We start from the raw sequence: 20,180 nt of genomic DNA, 5'->3' as shown, positions 1-20,180 counted from the left end.
TCCACCTGATTCACACAGGAAATTTTAGTCTACTAGAAATGGAGGGAAAAGTATCTTAATTACATAAACATTGAAGAGTCTGACTACATCCTGGAGCAGGCAGCAAAACTTCTGATATGTTAAAATTTGTCCTGTTTGATAGAATAATTTCATTTCCTTTTCTATGCCAAACTGATCAGTATTTTTTGTGAGATTTATAGAAAATTCAGCAACTCTTTTCCTTTTAGTCAAATTTTAATCAAATTTTAAAATCAAACAAAGATTGCAAACTCTGTCAGTAACAATTTTATGTGCAGTATTCAAGGTCCTTTTCTCACCTGCCTCCATCCGTATTACCAGACTTTGTAAGTGCTCCCAAGTGTAATGTTCAACATGTCATGAACCATTGCTGTTTCCACTATGGTACTTATGCTGTCTATAATTTGAGCTAGAAAAACATTGGAATTACTTTGACCCATAACTGTTTCCCTCTTAGGAATGATGAGGTCTTGTGCTAGAAGACCTTTCAAGCATCATCACTTATCCCATGGTGAGTTCTACCAGCTATATCACAGAGGTTCATGGTTCAAGAAATGGAGATATTTTGACAATAAGGAGACTTAAAAGTTCTGCCAGCTGTACCAACAGAAACAGTGATGCCGCTGAGCTAGCCAAACAGAACATTCAAGTGCAATGCTCTTGAACCATTAATGATCCAAAGGAAGTACCATGCCCATTGGTGCTAGCAAACTTGAGTTCTCTTACAAGCTTTAATGGCACACTTCACATTCCATTTCTATGAGACTATGTGAGGTATAGGTGAGACTCCAAATGATCCTCACCACTGCTTGATTGGAAACAAATACAGTAGATATGACGGGAAGAAGCCTTTCCCTTGCCCTTATAATGTGTTTCCTCTAGCAGCATTGTTACAGCTACTTCTATTTCAGTGATGTGATTGGCTTGCAGATGCTGGTTTAATACTTTTTTCCTGCTTTGTGCTGTAAATAATCGGAATATAATTCATTCACATTTTTAAAGCTCTGAACAAAACATGGTACTTAGCTTCAATCTTGTCTTTGCCTTTACAGAACGATTGCACCTTTCTTGCTGTACATCACTTTAGGTTTCTGAGCACAGGCAAAGCTCAGTTATCATAGGCAGATAGGCAGTAAGGGAGCAGGAGCTGTACACCCATAGTGAGAACAAGTCTGCTAAAATTAGGTAGTGATTAATGGGCAGTTTGAGGTCATTTGCCTATATTCACCTCCTCAGTTTCATTCGTGCTGCTGAGATCTGTAGTTGCAACTGAGATTGTGTCAACAATTGCTTTTTCATCTTGTCAAAAATGAAAGCCATCAAGCCACAGTGGATAACTGATTATTCACCATCCTGTTTGAACCAAAGATGCTTTTCTTTTTATCTTTGAAAGATCTGTACCCTCAACCAAACATTAAAGCTTGTCAAATTCTAAATATTGTCTCAAAATGAAATGTTTAGTAGGCTTTTTTTTTTGGGGGGGGGTCATGCACTAAGAACAAGTTTAAAATATTTTTTAATGTTTTGCTAAATGCTTTTTCAGCAGAAACTATTTTATTAAATTTGAATTGGCTTGAGTGAAAATAGTGGTCAGTTCTGAGTTGCATTTTTCAATCATTTTAACTAACTATTCTTTTAAATTCATTATTATTACAATTATTGTTATTTGGACATACTAGGCCTCCTTCCAATTAAGCAACCTGGATGTCCATAAATCCATGGGCCCTGATGGGATGCACCCGCGGGTGCTGAGGGAGCTGGTGGAAGTCATTGCTAGGCCACTCTCCATCATCTTTGCTAAGTCGTGGGCAACGGGAGAGGTGCCTGAGGACTGGAGGAAAGCGAATGTCACTCCAGTCTTCAAAAAGGGCAAGAAGGAGGACCCGGGTAACTATAGACCGGTCAGCCTCACCTCCATCCCCGGACAACTTGTTCTTGGTGCTGTCTCTAGGCACATCAAGGAGAGGGGGATCATTAGGGGCACTCAGCATGGCTTCACCAACGGGAAGCCTTGCTCAACCAACTTGATAGCCTTTTATGAGGACATAACCCGGTGGATAGATGATGGTAAAGCTGTGGATGTGGTCTATCTTGATTTCAGTAAAGCATTTGACACGGTCTCCCACAGCATCCTCGCAGCTAAACTGGGGAAGTGTGGTCTGGATGATTGGGTAGTGAGGTGGATTGTAAACTGGCTGAAGGAAAGAAGCCAGAGAGTGGTGGTCAGTGGGACTGAGTCCAGTTGGAGGCCTGTGTCTAACAGAGTCCCTCAAGGGTCGGTACTGGGACCATTTCTATTCAATATATTCATTAATGACTTGGATGAGGGAATAGAGTGCACTGTCAGCAAGTTCACTGATGACACAAAACTGGGAGGAGTGGCTGACACACCGGAAGGCTGAGCAGCCATTCAGAGGGACCTAGACAGGCTGGAGAGTTGGACGGGGAGAAATTTAATGAAATATAACAAGGGCAAGTGTAGAGTCCTGCATCTGGGCAAGAACAACCCCGTGTACCAGTACAAGTTGGGGACAGACCTGTTGGAGAGCAGCGTAGGGGAAAGGGACCTGGGGGTCCTAGTGGACAGCAGGATGACCATGAGCCAGCAGTGTGCCCTTGTGGCCAAGAAGGCCAATGGCATCCTGGGGTGTATTAGAAGGGGTGTGGTTAGCAGGTCAAGAGAGGTTCTCCTCCCCCTCTACTCTGCCCTGGTGAGGCCGCATCTGGAATATTGTGTCTAGTTGTGGGCCCCTCAGTTCAAGAAGGACAGGGAACTGCTAGAGAGAGTCCAGCGCAGAGCCACGAAGATGATTAAGGGAGTGGAACATCTCCCTTATGAGGAGAGGCTGAGGGAGCTGGGTCTCTTTAGCTTAGAGAAGAGGAGACTGAGGGGTGACCTCATTAATGTTTATAAATATGTAAAGGGCAAGTGTCAAGAGGATGGAGCCAGGCTCTTCTCAGTGACATCCCTTGACAGGACAAGGGGCAATGGGTGCAAGCTGGAACACAGGAGGTTCCGCATAAATATGAGGAAAAACTTCTTTATGGTGAGGGTGACTGAACACTGGCACGGGCTGCCCAGAGAGGTTGTGGAGTCTCCTTCTCTGGAGACATTCAAAACCCGCGTGGACGCGTTCCTGTGTGATATGGTCTAGGTAATTCTGCTCCGGCAGGGGGATTGGACTAGATGATCTTTTGAGGTCCCTTCCAATCCCTAACATTCTGTGATTCTGTGATTCTGTGATTCCATTCTTCAAGATTTTCTGTTATGGATCACTGAAGTGTCTACCTTCACACAATGTTTTTAGCACTTTTTCTTCCAGACTGCCCAAACCTTGCTGACCAATGCAAAGTGTATTGTCTGATTCTCTGGTCAGATGTATGTCTTTTTTTTATTATACATATTTTTGATTGGTCTGTAAATGACCACACTGACTCTTGAAGCAGAGTAGCTTTTTGCTTTTTCCTCTCCAATCAGTTGAGGCAAATAAATGTAAGACACCTTCACAGACAGTGTTAGCATTTCTCTTTCACAGACCCCTCTTCCTCCCCTACTCTTCCTTCATAGCTCTGTATAGTTTCCTGCTCTATATTGCTGTACTGTATGTGAATATACTCATTTAGCTACCCATACTCTCTGTGGAGGTTTTGCTACTGAGAAAAAAAACAGCCTTATCGCAGGTAACTACACTAAGCATTTCTAAAGTATTCATCTGGAGTTCATTAAATGAAAGGAACTTTATCAAGTAATTTTCTCTCTCTCAGATCTGAGCCTGAGTAAACTTGCTTATTCCTTGATAGCAAGAATGGAGAGCTGATCCGAGTGTCTTTCATGGGAATATTAAGATGACCTACTAGTCAAGGTGGACTGTATCCTTCTCGTGAATATGCCAGGAGGTAAAATTCTAAGCTACAGTCCAGACATCATTGAACCCTTCTATTTTTGTGAACACCAACTGAGGTCTAATAATGAGAATCTTTTTTGTTATTGAGTTAAATAAAGAACTTTGAAATATCTGTGTACCAGAACGAAGAACAAGTACATTACAGATAAGAAAAATAATGGGAGCATATTCAACAGATGAGGCATTACAGACATTATGGGCTCTGTTAATGTTGTATATCCCTTGTGTAGGCATCAGGATAAGGTATTCTTCAAGGTGTGGGAAATCTTAAGAAAAACAAGACAGTCCAAAGGATCTCATGGGACCCTTCTGGCTCTAAACTAAATATCAGTCAGAATGTAATAACTTTGCTCCCAAGGTTCAAGGAAGAAAACATTCCTTCCTCTTTAAATGTGGCTGCTGGAGGCAAAGGGACACCTGTGGGCTCTGGTGGGTAAGAGTGTGACTGAAAGGAAGCAAGTGATTCACCTCAGATAATTATTTTAAGTTGTGTAGAAATGATCTAAGATGAAGCAACACGAATATATGGCAGTAATTTTCAGGAATGCACTGCCCAGTAGTCAACGTGCTCTTAGGCTCTTACAAGGTTTGCAGTTTATGAAAAATATTTAAGTGTTTCTGTTACACATTTTGGTTGCCATGTTAACTTGGCTTCCATCGGACTGCAACAAACCCAAAACACCTCCTTACATACTTGCTTTATGACATTTTATTAGAATGCCAATATAACAGTTTTATAGTAAATGTAGGATATGGCAGGAGACTAAAATAACACCATATTCTCTGAACACTTTAATCTAGGTTTAATAATTTTAAGGTTTTTGGACATTTGTAACTTAACCTGTGGGCATAATCTAGTAGTAACAGTGCTTGAGAGAAGTTATGAGCACTGCGTTCTGAGATTACAGTGGCTCAAATAACATAGTGGTTCCAAGGGAAACTAAATCTTTTTAAACCCCCTCAAACATCAGTTTAAACTGTTAACTTTAATTTTATTTTAAATTCATGTTAGAGTAATTGCATCAAGCTGGAATTATGTGAGTTCTCTGATTCTGTTTTACAGCACTTCTGCCTCTTTAACCATTTCCTCTACGGGTGATTCTTACTTGTTGATTATTAATGGAGGTTTCTCCCTCACAGGGTGTATTCAGTTAAAACGATATTTTACCAATGAGAGCTTTGCTGGAGCATTACTGGCAGCACATGTAATTTATGCATTATGAAGGGAAGGGTGTAATGCTTAGTGTATGTAAGGGTAAGGGTTTTTTTGCAGAGAATTTGTCAGTTAAAAAATAAGTCTACCATATCAGAAGAATGGAAGATTTCTGTTATTATGGAAATTTACATTTCTCTCTTATACAGGAGAAGATTGCTCCTTTTTACTGATTTGGGTATATCTTCTTCTCAAACACCCAGCAAGAATGGCAAAAGCAGCAATTTCTACAAGTTTTGTATGTAAATGTGTGTCCGTGTTGTGGTGCTTAACATGACACACCTCACAGGAGTCCAAGACATAGAAATTGTTGGGCAGACACCTCTGAAAATCACACATCCCCTTTAGCCAAACTATTTGTAGCTTGGGGGAGCTAGAATTGTTCTGTGAATTACTATAGGCCTCAAAATAATCTTAGTGAGAAAAAACCCTAAACTTTATTACTTCTGTTTTACAGCAGAGGAAACTAAGAGACAGAAAGGTTAAAGCCAAAAATGTCACAGAAGTAGTCAACAGAGAATGTGACTTCTTGTTTGAGCATTTTGAGAAAAACTCCCATTTCATAAAGGTTGAGGAGCCTACAGCAAGAGAAACAAGAAAGAAGCTTTATATATGCTCATGCATATCCTTTTGACTAGTGAGTTTAGTCATAACTGCCTCCCTGCTTAACAAAGATGTTTTAGAAATGGGCAGAGCCTCAAGGCCAAGAAAAATTTCTTTCAACAAATAAAGGCAGGGAAACCTCATTTGTGTTAGCAAAAGAGGAGATAGCAGCAGGGAAATCTAAGTCTCTGGAGAAGTAAGATCGGGTAAACAGCAAACACCGGTACCATGGTCCAGTACTGAGGATGCTGTTTGTATAGGAAGTACTTAGTCAAGCTTTTGTCCAATTTTTCCATGCTGCCTAAACAGCTTTATTTCAAGTTGATTTTACTCAGAGAAGAATTAATATATGAGGCATGTCCTTCAAAAAAACAATATAAAATACTGCTAGTATTTTATATTTTCTCAGCTAATAGTAGGAGCTGAGAAGATGGACAGGTGTCTGGAAGAAGTTTTTCAAGCATCACAGTCTGGCTTTTAAAGGAACCTGAATATGATCTGGACTTCCATCAGTCCCAAGTTCATGTAGAATTCAGGTACATGTTTACAATTCATGTACATGTTTACAATTCATATAGTGCCTTGCACACAGAAGTCCGATGCTTTAGATTCCTCATGCCTTACAGCTTTTAAGTGTTTTCCTCAGCTGCTGAGCTAAGATAATAAAGGATGTACCATAAAAGCAAATGCATTGATCCTCCATGGATTTTGTTATGACTTGGTTTTTTATATTTACTAAGCAGTATTTCTTCTACTTAATGTTGGATATCAAGCACTATACCACCTTAACTATAAATAATTTGCCTTTGTGTGGAACATCTAGCCCCAGAAAAAAATGCCCAGTGGCCTTATACATAAGTAAGTGACTAAGAAAACACTGCCTTCTGTATATAATTGCCTGGACTAGTGAAAGAAAAAAAATAAAACAAAAAACCTAAGAAGCAAGTTGGCTTCTCCTTCCACCTTATCAGGGAGTTATAGCCTCTCTCCATACCTCAGCACCAATCTGAGGCTTCTCAGAAACTTGCTTCAAATGAGAGGTGTCATTTCAAAGACAAGAATAGGCTTTGCTGAGGAAGAGGATAAAGGGTATTGGACAAAAAACAGAGAGAAAAGAAAAGCTCTGATGGCTGGACTCTGCCATAGACAAAGTAGGTAGAGTGACCAGTGGCTTTTTATCAGTTTCCAGCCTTTGGCTGCTCCCCTGCTCCATGTGTAGTTTAAGTCAACCTCTGGCTTTATGACTGAATACTCACCTGAAGTTGTGTGCCTAGCCCAGATTGTGCCTTTCTCACAAGGAATACCCTAATGGTATTACGGCCAGCAGGGCAGAGATTAGACCAGTCATTTGGTGTATGAGAGCCTCACACATCTTCCTCTTCCTGATTTACAACAGGAATCTGAATCAAAGTATTTCACTCCAGGGAGGAGGCACCTTTGTTCTGTAGGTGAATGTGAACTGAAGCTGGCTCTCTAGCTTGCTTGATAAAAAGTTCTGGTTTGGGTTGTAGCCTGTATACTAACTTGAAAAAGTTGGGCTCCAGATCCTCCTTTAAAAAATATTCATTGAAGAATGGCTGGGAGTAGTGTATGTGTGCAGAAGACAAATTTTAGTGACATTGTATATATACAAGTGTGGACACATTTTACTGACAAAAACCTGGATGTCTACAGGATTCATCCAAGCAAGTGCCTTGGAGTTACAGACGGATTTAAGTGTGTAAAGTGGCAGTTAGACATCTAACTCTTTTTCTGGATTATTCATCACTTTTTTTCCTCCCAGTTTCTCTCTGAATTTCCCCTCTTACTGGAAAATCTGTGTTACAAATAAGCATATCCCCAGCAGCTGGAAATACGTTAAAGAATATTCACCCTGCAGTGTTTCAGGTCTTAATAAAGCCACTGACCCAAGAAAAAGAAACCTATAAACTTTAGTGCTCGCAGGTGAAGAGCTTTTCACTGAACCTATCTTCATAGATCACAGACTTTGGCTATGCTGTGTTTATACACTCCTCAGCCATGATACAATATATGTGTATGGGCCACCCTCTATTGCAGGTTCTGTCCAACCAGGCCACAAGAGAAAAGGATCACAATTTGTCCCCACACTCCTCAGCCCTGCTAGGTATGCTACTTTCTGTCCAAACAGCCTAAAACACGCACAAAAAAACCCTTTCTCTCTAGCATGTGAACAGTTGTGTGGGGAGCTACTCCCCTGCCTGATGGAGAGAATTCATCTTGTAAACACTTTTACTGTCAAAACTTGGCTATGGAATCTCTGCACAAACTACCCCTTCAATTGCCTTTGAGTCTGCTCCCACCACAGACAGTTTCCTCACATGTCCATAGTTTCTTCACTGCCATAGCAGAAACCCTCTGCTAAAGATAACCCACTGAAGGCAAATGGTGAGAAATAAAATAGCTATTGTGGGATAGTGAGTGTGTCAGTGCTAAGAGCAAAAGGAGCAGAAGAAAGAACAAAACTGACAGAAGAATGAACATCCCTAGAACTGAGGAGGGAAAAGCTTTTCCTCCTTGTTCATGCAGCAAGTAAAGACTGAGACTCGACTGACTGTGCCTGCTTAAGGCTCAACTAAAGATTCTGGGTTTCAGAGAATGATTCCAGCTCTATTAATTCCCCCAAAAAAAGCATGTAAAAATCAATGTTTTGACTTTGGAGTGCTTCTGTAGGTAACCAAGACATACACTGTGTCCTAAATAGGACAACCTAAGTCAAGTCAAAGCACTGTTTATTCTTAGACATAATGTCTAGGACCTGACAGGGGAGATAATGTGAGCATACTTGTGCTCAATGCACAGCCACTTTTCTTAAAAAATAGATGGGAACTAAACAAATATCTCTTAATATATTGCTTATATCTGGGACACTGGTTCAGACACACCCCAGCCTGAAGAAGTTTGAACCTTCTGCTCCACACTGTGTTAAAGTACCCAAAGTATTAGACTGTCAACAAAAGAAGGCAATGTGTGTTATTCTTTTCTTCACACACACATATACTCACATGCACACACACCTGCACACATGCACACAAACACTCAAGTTTATCTCTGTGCATCCACAAATGGTGCTTCATCATTAAATCTTCTATTAGGACCATTCCCTGAGAACTGTGGAAATCCCTCCTTTCCGTCCTTTTTTCTAACACTTATAAGAAATGTTATCCTTTGAACTTAAATGGGACTAAACACAACCTCTAAGTGAATGGCATGGTACTAGGATGGTGACTCATATGCTGAGAGATATGTACAGACAGTGCAGGGCTAGTGAAAGTAGTGGAGCCCAAGGCTCAGCTCCAAACCTCAGCCAGTCTATCCATTCAGGCTGCTCCCACCTGCCATGAACACAGCAAGAGATTCCCCCTCTCTGTGACACCTTGTTTCCTCTCCTGTGATGTGGTGGTGGCAAAAGTCATGTTCCCACTGCTTCGGTAATGTAAGAAACACCTAATCCTACAGCAGGGAATAGGAGATAGGGATTAATATCTCGTATCAAGAGAGCTTCTAACTCCATCCCTCTAGGAAATCTGTACCTGCTTAAAAGGCAACTGCATAATCAATGAACAGATGGCACAGGAAAGAAATCTGACTTGGACATCTTTTCTTCTTGGCCATGAGAGCTGGTAAAGAAGGTTGGCCAGTGCCATTCGTACTCCCATCCCCTACCCGTACCACTTTCAAGAATGAATCCTGCATGTTCTGCCCTTATACCAATTAGTTCTATTTTCATGGTGAATGAATGATGGTTGTGATCCTTGCCAAAACCAAAACCCCTTCAAATGATTAATCTTTAATAAAACGTAAAAGGTTCAAGCATGTTCATGTGTTATTTGGAAAAATATGGCTAACAGAAGTCATCGAGTTGTAATGTCACCTTCACTTAACTAAACATCAAATTAACAGATTTGGTGGGTTCAAGCCAAGTCTTACCAGACAGGATTGTGCATTGCAAAGGCTACACCCCACACACTGGTATTACTTGGCAAGGCTTGCTGGAAGCATCAACAGAGAAAGCATAGATTGAATGAGGGGAGGATAGGACTGTCTTTTTGACCACCTTGTATCCTGAAGGCCTGAAGGCCACAAGCAGTATGAGAAAGTGATTCTGTGCCAAATATAGCAGGCATGTATCTGCGTGCAGCAGATGCTAAAGGAATAGGGTCTAAAATAGATTAGATGAATCGTGCTCTGCAATTGTCTGCTTCTTCCCACTGATTCCAAGGCAGCCTACTCCAGAGGCAAACTTCTACACTGCAGATTTCTAAAACTGAGTAAGATCGTGCTCTTCCCTGTTGTTTTTCACACTGCCTCCTCAGAAAATGGTATTATTTCAGTTGTAATTACTAGTGATTACCGTTGATCACTCTCTTGGTAACGCAAGTTAAGAAAAACAACCAAGCAAATATAAACTTAAAAAAAAAAAATTTTGGCTAATTTCTCTGTATCATCTGCTTTTTTTGGACCATACTAAACCCTGTGCCTATATCAAAGTGGTAAAAGCTCACTGTGTATCTGCAGAGTTCATTGCACATGGAGTTTAAGTCCAAGGCAATTCAGTGATGACTACCCTTATAACATCACAGAGACTGAAGGAAAACTGCACTGCAGAAGATTCCTTTGAAGTCAACCTTCAGCCTGACAGTCAAAGTTAGGCTCTGCAAATGATGTAAAAATAATATCTGAGAAGAAGGATTCAGCTAAAGATTCTTACTCATTTTTTTGTCGTGTTATAATCTAAGAATGTTTTGGAGAGTGAACTTCTGTTTTCATGGATATCTGGTGAATGTAGGGGTGCTGTAAAATGTCTACAGCTTACGTACCCATGCTGAGAGCTCTAACACAATGTATTGAATCAAAGTAGAACAATAATGTATGATCAGAAAGTTAATGAATGTGTGAAAACACAAAGCAGTCTCCATTGCAAACAGCCTGCAAATAATCCATTGCCAGACAAAAAATTTAATATACCATCCATCAAAAAATTTAAAATAAAGCCAGATAAGGAAGTGCTTCAATTCAGAATCCATAAGTAAAATGTCATGAAATGTGACATATAAGAGTCCCATCTGATCTGAATAGCTAGTCAGCTATTCCCCAGTACCTCCTCCATATTTATCAATACAGTAGTTCAGATAATTCTAGCAATAGTTGACTTAAACACTGGTTTTAAAAGTCCAAAGAATGCAAATAAGAACAAAACGTACAGATTCAGTCTTTATGCAAAAAAGACCCAAACAAACCGTTGCTGCAGAAAAAGAAGAAATACAATAGGAAGACCTTTGACAATGACAAAAAAGGTGAAAAGGATACTATAGTCCTGTAAGACAGGAAGCCAGGATTGTATGGTCACTGGAATGCAATACTGTTAGTTCCTGTGAGAAGTAGACGGAAAATACCTAAACTCAGCCACAGCTACAAACATCTGGATGCTCAGCTGCCCTGTTGGCTGAGAGGAAGCAGGTGCAGTTGTCCTCTTGGTTTGAATTAGCCTTACGCTGCTCAAGGTAGACATTACTGGAAGAGGCTAATGGCCCCCAGATGGAAACACGACCAGTCCCAACGCAGTGGACAGGACTGTCTGGATTTCAGTGAAAGAAATGGAGCTTGGGTACAGTCAGCCACAATAAGGATCTCGACTTTGAAGATCATAACCTTTTCCATACTCTCTTTCCTCAGTAGACCCTCTCCCTTAAGCCAAGCAGAGAGAGGTGAGAGAGCCTCAAGAAGATCTCTGTTAAGAGGAAAGAGACTCAGCTGGCCTGTACACAGCAAGGCTTTGAGTACTGAGGTGTGCACTGATAGGATATATCTGTTCAGAAAGCAGATTTGTAACCAAAAACCTTGTTTAGGTCAACTGAATTGGAAAAAATAGCTAAATTGTACAACTGTCTGATTTGTGAATAGCACAGTCTTAATCCAAAGGAGAATATATTTTAGATGGTGTATGTTAATCGAGCCTATTTGTATGGATGAGTGTGACTGTACATGCAAACACTGCATACTCTGTCTTGGGTATCAAGTACCTTTGGCACTTCAATTGCTGTAGAAGCCACCGTTAAGACCTCATCTGTATCATTTGCCTATGTACAAATTCAAAATGAAACAGATGCAGAGAAGGTTCATCAAAAGGAAGCTGGACATGAAGCATCCATCTTTCTGAACATGGTTTGTTTACCTTAGGATACAAAAGCCAAGAAAGAGGAATACCAAGGAAGAGAAACAGTTTAAATTAGCACAACAACACACGGGTATAATAAACTGCCCATGAGATGTAAGATGTGGGATGTTAGAGTCTGAAAGGGCTTTCTAATAGAGATAAATAAACAAACCCCCCAAATAATTTTCAGTTGCTTTACACTGATGCATGAGAAATTAATGAGAAGACAACACAAAACAGGTGCCCAGAGAGCCGAGGACCAAACTACCTTGACTCAGAAAAACCATCCACGTTCATTTTCTAGCCTTAATTCATTCCCGTAACTATAGCTCTCCGTTGTACCTTTAAGTTATTTCCTAAGGATTATGCTGAGAATCATGATTCAAAAGGCAGCATCTGCAACTTCCAAAGAACGTGAAGAAATGTAAGTATAGACCTTTCTCTTGGATAACTATCCACAGCTGAGAAAAGCAGTATTACCTGATTCCAGCTTTGCCCTTATTTGGGAGGGGATGGTAATGATCACAGGTAGTAACTAGCCAGAAAAATTCACGATGTCTGACCAGAGAACAGCTGTTAGTGAAGAGATAAGGTTCAATTTTGAGACTCCACTCCTAGCTCTAAGACATATGTAATGTCTTCAGCTGGTTAAATTAGGAATTGTTTTCCATCAGAGTCAGAAAGAACAGAGAAAGTTATTTGGGATAGTCATTAGCCTAATTTTGGATATACTCACCTGAGATACGAGATGCCCTTACTCAGATCTTCCATCTTATTCTGTCAGAATTTATCTAAAGCTTTCTTGACCAAATGTCCTAGCACCTATGTTACTGTTTATTCTTGGATTTCTTTCTCCAGCATTTGAATTAGATGCGATGAAGATATGGATAGGTTACCTCCAGGATATGATCTTACAGCAGCTGCTCTTTCTGATGGTTTGTAACTCTGCTTCAGCATATTGCTCTCCTTGTGCTCCATGACATATATGGATATACTGCAAGTAAAATCATGAAAGTTAGGAATCAAAGTTACATTTTTTTTTCTATACAGCAATTTAAAGCATGCATGTAAGTAATTGCTACAGAGAACTGGTCAACATAGGACAACATAGCTTGTGCCACAGTAACTGATTGAGTGTCCTATCTTCTCATCCAAACCCTGATACACTTTAATTCAGGGCTCTGTTGGAGTTTGTTTGATGAAATGTGGAAGGACATTAAAATCATAGCCATCTAGCACTGTCAGCAATCCCTGTTCTCTGGACACCACTGCCATCTGCTCAAAAGACACGTTACTATATTCAGTTTGACATGAGACCTCTGCTTTTCCTCAGCTATTTTCCCTCATTCATTTACGCTTGAAGTCAGAAAACTGTGTCTCTGGTCCTACCTTAACTCTGCCTCAAAAGAGATGCTAGCAGTTTAGCAGCTTACCGCTGCTTTATGTGAGCAAGGTTTTGTGCAAACACATACAATTTATGAAGTAATTTTGGCAAACTGACAGTTCCAGAAAAACGCTCCCCAGCTTGCTTAAAAATTACTTTGTGACTAAACCAGGACAGAATAGAACAGTAGCTGAGACAAGTCAAAGAAAATACAGACTGCTAGCAGCTATTTTTCCCTCTGTGAAATATAGTATCTAATATTTTTATTTGAGTAATCCCTGGCAACTAGGTGAGTGCTTTTACCTACCTTTTACAGATGGATATAACAGAGTAGAGAATTTAAGTGATTTGAACAAAGCTATCGGTGAGTTTGGTAGAAGCGGTTGACCTAATCCCAGGCCTCTTCATTCATAATCCTTTTTGCCCCTTTCTTGGGCAGAGAACCATGGTTTTAGTGCTCACATTCACCACTACACTGGTGACATCCTTTCCTTAGTTGCTTCAGTTGCATTTGTTATTCTGCTGACATTCTCTGATCATCCTTATTACCACAAACTAAGCAGAAATTGTTATTTTGGAGTTCATCTTTCTACTAGGCTACTTTCCCATTATTTTCTAAATGAACTCAAGGGAACCTATTTTAATTCTTTTGTCTCTTCTAGACAATATTTCCATTTTGGCTACTCAGTATTATGCTTATTTTATGATATATTCATCCTTTTTTTAATTTCTTCCACTACTCCTTCTGTCTGCAAACTTTTTTTTAACTTTAGTACATTTGTCAGTTTTGTGATGTGGAGTATTGAACTGAAATTCAAAAGTAATGTATATTGGAAGTAAGGGTTTTTAATAGTCTTTCGTGTTTCTCTATCGCTCTCTGCCATTTTGGAGAACGATCCACGTTTTCCTTTCCTTCTTGGCTTTGTTGGATGTATTGACAAATGAATACCCATACCTTGTTATGTGCTAGCCTCACAATGAGTGCTGTCCCCTTTCATGGGACACTTGGTCACTGAGTCTGAATGAACCCAGCCCTCGCTGCCTTCTCCCTTGCTGAGTCCAGAACCTGCTGGCTGTGAACCTTTTTTCTGTGGCTTGTGCATTCACAATCCTCACCAAGAAAACATAAACCAAATACGAGCTCTAAAGAGCACTGTGTTTTGGGTTATTGTGTAATGGTTCACTCAAAGTAGATTGGGATCTTTCATCTGGCTTAGCTGACTGTAGTGCAGACACTAAGAAAAAAAGGTAACATTATATACCTGACTTATTTAATTGACAAAAGCCCTCTGTTATCTCTGCTGTATTTATGTTACCTTGTCTAGTGTTGCTTACCAAAAAGTCTACTTGAAAAAAGTAAGTCATAAGATGGTGAGCTTTAGCATTGAGAGGTGTTCCCTTTCCCATTACAGAAATGAGAACTATTTCTAATGAGATGTCAAAATCTCCAGTTACTATTTAGCCACAGTAAATAAAAGTAGTAACAGCAAATAAAAGACTGCGTGGCAACACAAATATCACAAAGGAAACCACAAAGATTCCTGATACAATCGTAAAGGAAAGAAAGAGTATATATAAATTTTAGAATAGCATTTAACAAAACTCACCCATACAAAAACATTTAAGCCTCGAGAGACTGTTACGTTGAAATGTTTGACTAGTATTATTTTCAAACGCTAGTGAAAAACAGCGTCACACAGAGATTTTCAGACTCAAATTATTTTTCCCCTGGAGGCAGAAGCTCCCCAAATTAACGCTTTAAAGGGAGAGAGCGTGAACCCCGGAGGATTTCGGCTGCTGCGAAGCGATAGATGAGGTTTCAGCGCAGGCGGGTGCAGGGAGGGGCCGGCCAGCAGGTGGCGCGTTTTCTTCAGGATTGCACCTCCCAGGCACGGCTTTCCCGGTCCCCGTCTGCTCAGTCACGCCCTGGCTGTATCATTCTTACGGTTTTACGTACAAAAGCCTAGCTCAAAATAACCTTAAGGGTCTGACCCCAAACCACAAATAGCAGGAAGTTCTCCGTTAGGGTTGAAACTCTGCCAGTGCTTAACCTTCCCCTTGGGCCGAGGTACTACAGCAGGTTTGGTGTTTAGGATCACCTGACGGCACAAAGCCCCCCCTGTTAGATGACCTTTATCTCTAAGGCTTCAGCATAGCTGCATACGATAGAAAATTGTCCTTCTCACTTGACTCTTAACTTCCTTTGCTTTTGTGACTTTTAGCTGATCCTCCAGCTTTATTTCCATGTAGTTTCAGTGGGAATTTATATCCTTCTTGAAAGATAATGCTAAAAAAAAGGGAAGAAAAACAAAAGGAATGACATTTTTTCTATAGTGCTGGTATATACTTAGAAGCTGCTAAAAACAGGAAAGGCATTGTGAGTGATTATACGACTAAAATTCTGATTTCTTGTATATTATCTTAAATAAACCCCATTTTAGAGTTGTTCTAAATAATAAAATTCTTGCCAGATCACTATTTCTACGTACTTTAGCCACACACTAATTCTGTATTGATAACAATAATACTTCGTGTTAAAATAACACCTCTCCACTGCGTACAAGCCAAGAAATTGAATCCATAGTGACACAGTACTGCAGTTGTTCAATATTACTGTCACTGAAGTCAATTGTGAAAACTCATATAGATTTCTGTGGAAGAAAACTGGAATCCCACAACTGCTTCAAAGTCACTCGGTCATGTCAGCAGTGTGTATGGCCAGAGATCAACTGACCTCTGGCAATCATCATATTATAGAAGAGAGGGGGCGTAGATGTGATTTAGAGGACTGGGGACTGATGTCACTGAATTAAAAATGTCCTTGTCCCCTGTGGAGGGTTGTCCATTGCGTCTGCGAGCAAGGCTGGTCAATTAGCTGCAGAGCTGCAGCCAGCTGAGTGGGAAGCAGTGCTGGGGTCACCAGCTATTGACAACATATTTGTGTGCAGCAGGGAAGGTCACCCCAGTGCCTGCACCTTTAGTCCTGTAGTAGATTCCACTGTCACTGTACAGGAGCTCAGATCGTGTCAGTCCCAAATATTCACTGAAATAGTGAATGTTCCAAACTTGTTTTTAAAGTTGACCCCCATCGACTACTGGACCAGCTTTGACCTCCCTTGAAGGCTTTCCAAGGCCGAGGCACAGGGTATTTAAGTTAGCACCCACATTTCTGAGCTGTAGACTGTGAGTCAACAGATCTGACCCAGCAGAGCTGCCCCAGGAGCCTGTCCAAAGCTTTAGAGTGGGCTTGCACAGGATCTTCATGATCTTCGGTGCCTCTTCACTCTGCTTTCTGTTCTGAACAGGCACGGCAGCTGGTGCATCAAAGACATGGAAATGAAATGCCTCAGTGCTCGAAGCACTGGAAAGAGGGTCGGCATTCTGTGACACAAACACTGATCGAATCTCCCCTTGTGCTACTGCACGTGGATTGAATGTGCCTTTGGGCTCTGGTGCCCTGTCTGTCAGGGTGAGGAGATAGGAGTATTGGCAATTGACTGAACTTAGAGCCTTGTTTCATTATTTATCCCAGGATGTATGCAGTGAACAAAGTCCGAACAAGATCCCAAATGATTAGGATATAAAGTTTGGAGTCCTGTTTGTATTGCTGTCTCCAGTCCTGCTAAGCCCAAAAGAGATGCTGTATTGCTGCCATGAAGTGTTGCTATGATAAGTCCTAGGAAAAGCTTTTCCAACCACTTGTTGCACAGAAAAGATTTAATTTTTCGGTTGTAACAAGATTCTTGTCATGTAGGTGTATGATCTATTAACTACTGCAGGTATGTACTTTATTAACTACTGAAGATAAAGCCTGATAAAAATGCAGAAATAGAAAAGACTTATACCCATCCCCCTCACCTTCAGGCAATGAACTGAGATGCCTAAAATAGGACCATTGACTCTGCGTATGTGCCAGCATATGGTCAATCAAAAAGAGAAAGGTTTCTCTGAAATGTGAATCAGATCTCAACGTGGGTTGAATTTACCTCCACTCTCTGAAGAATCTGGGAGCCAACACTCCTAAATTAGGTGCAATGGTTTAATTGGAAATGTAACACATCTGGTCTGAGTTACAAGTATAAGTGAGATCAGAGAATGAGTTACCTCTGCTTTCGGGAAGTGCTGGATCCACTGGAGGTTACTAGCCCAATGTCACTGTGATGAAATCCCTCAAGGGAAGATAAATCTTTTGGAATCCTGATTCCAGTCCTGTGTTTGACAGACCACGGCATGCAAATGTTGCCTTCATTCCCTAAAAATTATGGAGTCCTAGTTTAACCACTACTGTAGTAAATATAAGCCTTATCAAATACATGTTATTCCAAAAATTTCAGAAGATAAAGGCGGCTGACATTCCATGAATCAATATACTTGTACCCCTAATTCTATCATGCATACTGTAAGGTTGTATGTCTTAATCCCTCTCTGTGTTTACATATACATACAAAGGTAATTTCCCTTTCCACGTGTACGTGTATATATATATATGTACACATATGTACCTCTAATTCCACACATACCTTTTTTCACCACCTAGAAATAATTCTTTCACCTCTGTGAGATATTCTTTGTGATCCTTTTTCCTAATGAAACCTGAGCTGGATGTGTTGGAGGATACCCCTACTAAGTTTCCAGGCTAGTAAAAATGTATATTTTATAGCAGCAGAGAAACGACTTCTCTGTAAAACATGTGGCATAGGCATAATCCACAGCAAAATGATGTGCTGTCCAGGCTTTGCTGGCATTCCACTTGAGCTTCCCAATTCACACTCATCTTTGTCTCATAGGCCTGTTCTGAGCTCATGTCACCAAAACCTTTGGTTCCTGTGGGGTCATTAAATCCTTACTCAATTTCCAGCAGATATGGGAATTGTATGTGAGCGAATGCAATGTACACAAATCATTCCAGCCACCCTGGTATTGAATGAACTTTTTTAAGGAGCTGGTTTTGACCTGATAGAATATAATGGTTTCAAGGGAACCATATAGCCATTACAATCCATCACAAAAATGAATACTTAGGGACATCTAAATCCAAAGATTATTTGACTGTTATACATATACTTGCACAAAGTGGGGCTGAAGGATAGACCCCTCAAATCTGCAGCGAAAACATCTGTACTTTTAGGAAATTCTTCTTAAATATGAGCATACACGTAAACTTCCTCGGAATTCCAAAATGATCCGTTCATTTTAAAACAAAGTCGCCCCCAGCATCAAATTATGTTTTGAATGTATTACTAGCAAATTATCAGTTTAGGAAAGCAAAGGGTTTTAGAATGATAAAGTATTTTATATGACCAGTTCTGACTGTGGACTCTGGCTTCGCTATAACCTGATGGTTTTTCATGTGTTATTAATTATTGTGTACTGTACTCCTTTAACATCTAAGGCAGATACTGTAAAGCTGAGGAAAAGCAAGCAATATAAAATACAAAAATGTTCTCCAAACCCTGCTTTCGCTTCCTTTTGTTGCTCTCTTGTAATGTAAAAACAGATAAATGGTTTCCGCTTTCAAATACAACTAAAAGAAATGACTCCTGGGAGGAGCCCTGGGATGCCAAGTTTGAGCCTGGATTGAATTTTTATGACCACTGTAAAAACTCCTGAAAATAGGAAATTATAATGGAAATGCTGACTCGCCCTGCAGCAGCGTGAGCAGCACCACCACGGCATTATTAGTGATCTAAAGGGGCTGGAAGGTAAAGTGGAATCATTTACACAACCGACTTCACACCACTTTGCAAACAAGGGGTGTGTGTATGGCGGGTGTGTGTGGGGGAGATCTTGTACTTAATTAGTTGCTTGCAAAATCCATTGTGATTCTTGAAGAAGACAAATCTCCTATCGCTCTGTTCAGTGCTCTGGATTTTCTTTTCAGTCCTCAAAAGTTGCTGGCAGAGGTCTGTCTCTGCTGGGTGACCAGCCCACGATGTGGAAGGGGCAGGGGGCCACAGGCAGGCTGTGCTTACGCGCCGGCGGATCGCTCCCCCGCGGCAGGAGCTCGCTTAGCGAAGGGCAGCAATAGATGGAGGCGCTGGGTCACATCTCAGCACCGCACTAAAAATCAAGCAAACGATTTCCCCCTCGCTAACAAAATGGAGATGCTCCAAAGTTTGGCTTTTGTTTTCAGGGAGCCTTAGAAGTAGAAGGCTCTTTTAAAAAATGGCAAAAGTTGGCAGAACAACGTTATATCCAGAGTTATATATTGTAGGGGATGGGGGCGGGAGTTGCTATCAGAAGAGCATTTACTCGCACCGCGGGAGCAGTTTCCACCCCCGTTGTTTACCGCTATTCTTCCGTCTCTTGTCATTAGCAGCTATTAAAATAATAAGGTTACATAGGACCTGAGGAGCCAACTGGGGGCCGGGAGGGACGAGGGGAACCAGTTTCGGAAAAGGGGTCTGGGAGCGCCCGGCTCCGCGCCCCGCCGCCCCCCACGATCCCCGTCCGCGCTCCAGCGCGCTTCGGGCTCAGCCCCGACGGGATCGTTTCCCTTCCTGGCCCCTTCTGGCTCTCCCGTTTCCATCTCAGTTCGATTCATCCCGGGGGAGAGGTCAGAACCCCCGCACCGCGGGCAACACCAAAACCACAGGAAGAGGAAAAAACAGGCAAAGCGAAGGACAGCAGGAGGGAAAAAAAGAAAAGAAAACATATTTGTAGCCCCCAGGTGCCACTGATAACCAGAGGGGCTGTCTCGGGGGGGACACCTTGCCCGGGGGATGATGAGGGCAAGGGAGGGACGCTGCAGTGCACTTGTACCTACTCTTTCCTGCCTGCGTGCCCGGGGCTGGCTCCATCCCTCCCAGTGAAGCTCCGGGCGCGGAGAGGCTTTGGAAACGCCGCCGAGCACAGCCGGCTGCTCTGCCCTGCTCCCCGCTC

The sequence above is a fragment of the Nyctibius grandis genome, chromosome 1 (genome assembly GCF_013368605.1).
Source record: "Nyctibius grandis isolate bNycGra1 chromosome 1, bNycGra1.pri, whole genome shotgun sequence".
Classification (NCBI taxonomy): Eukaryota; Metazoa; Chordata; class Aves; order Nyctibiiformes; family Nyctibiidae; genus Nyctibius; species Nyctibius grandis.
The sequence above is the reverse complement of the archived record's forward strand: the minus strand, read 5'-3'. Positions refer to the sequence as shown.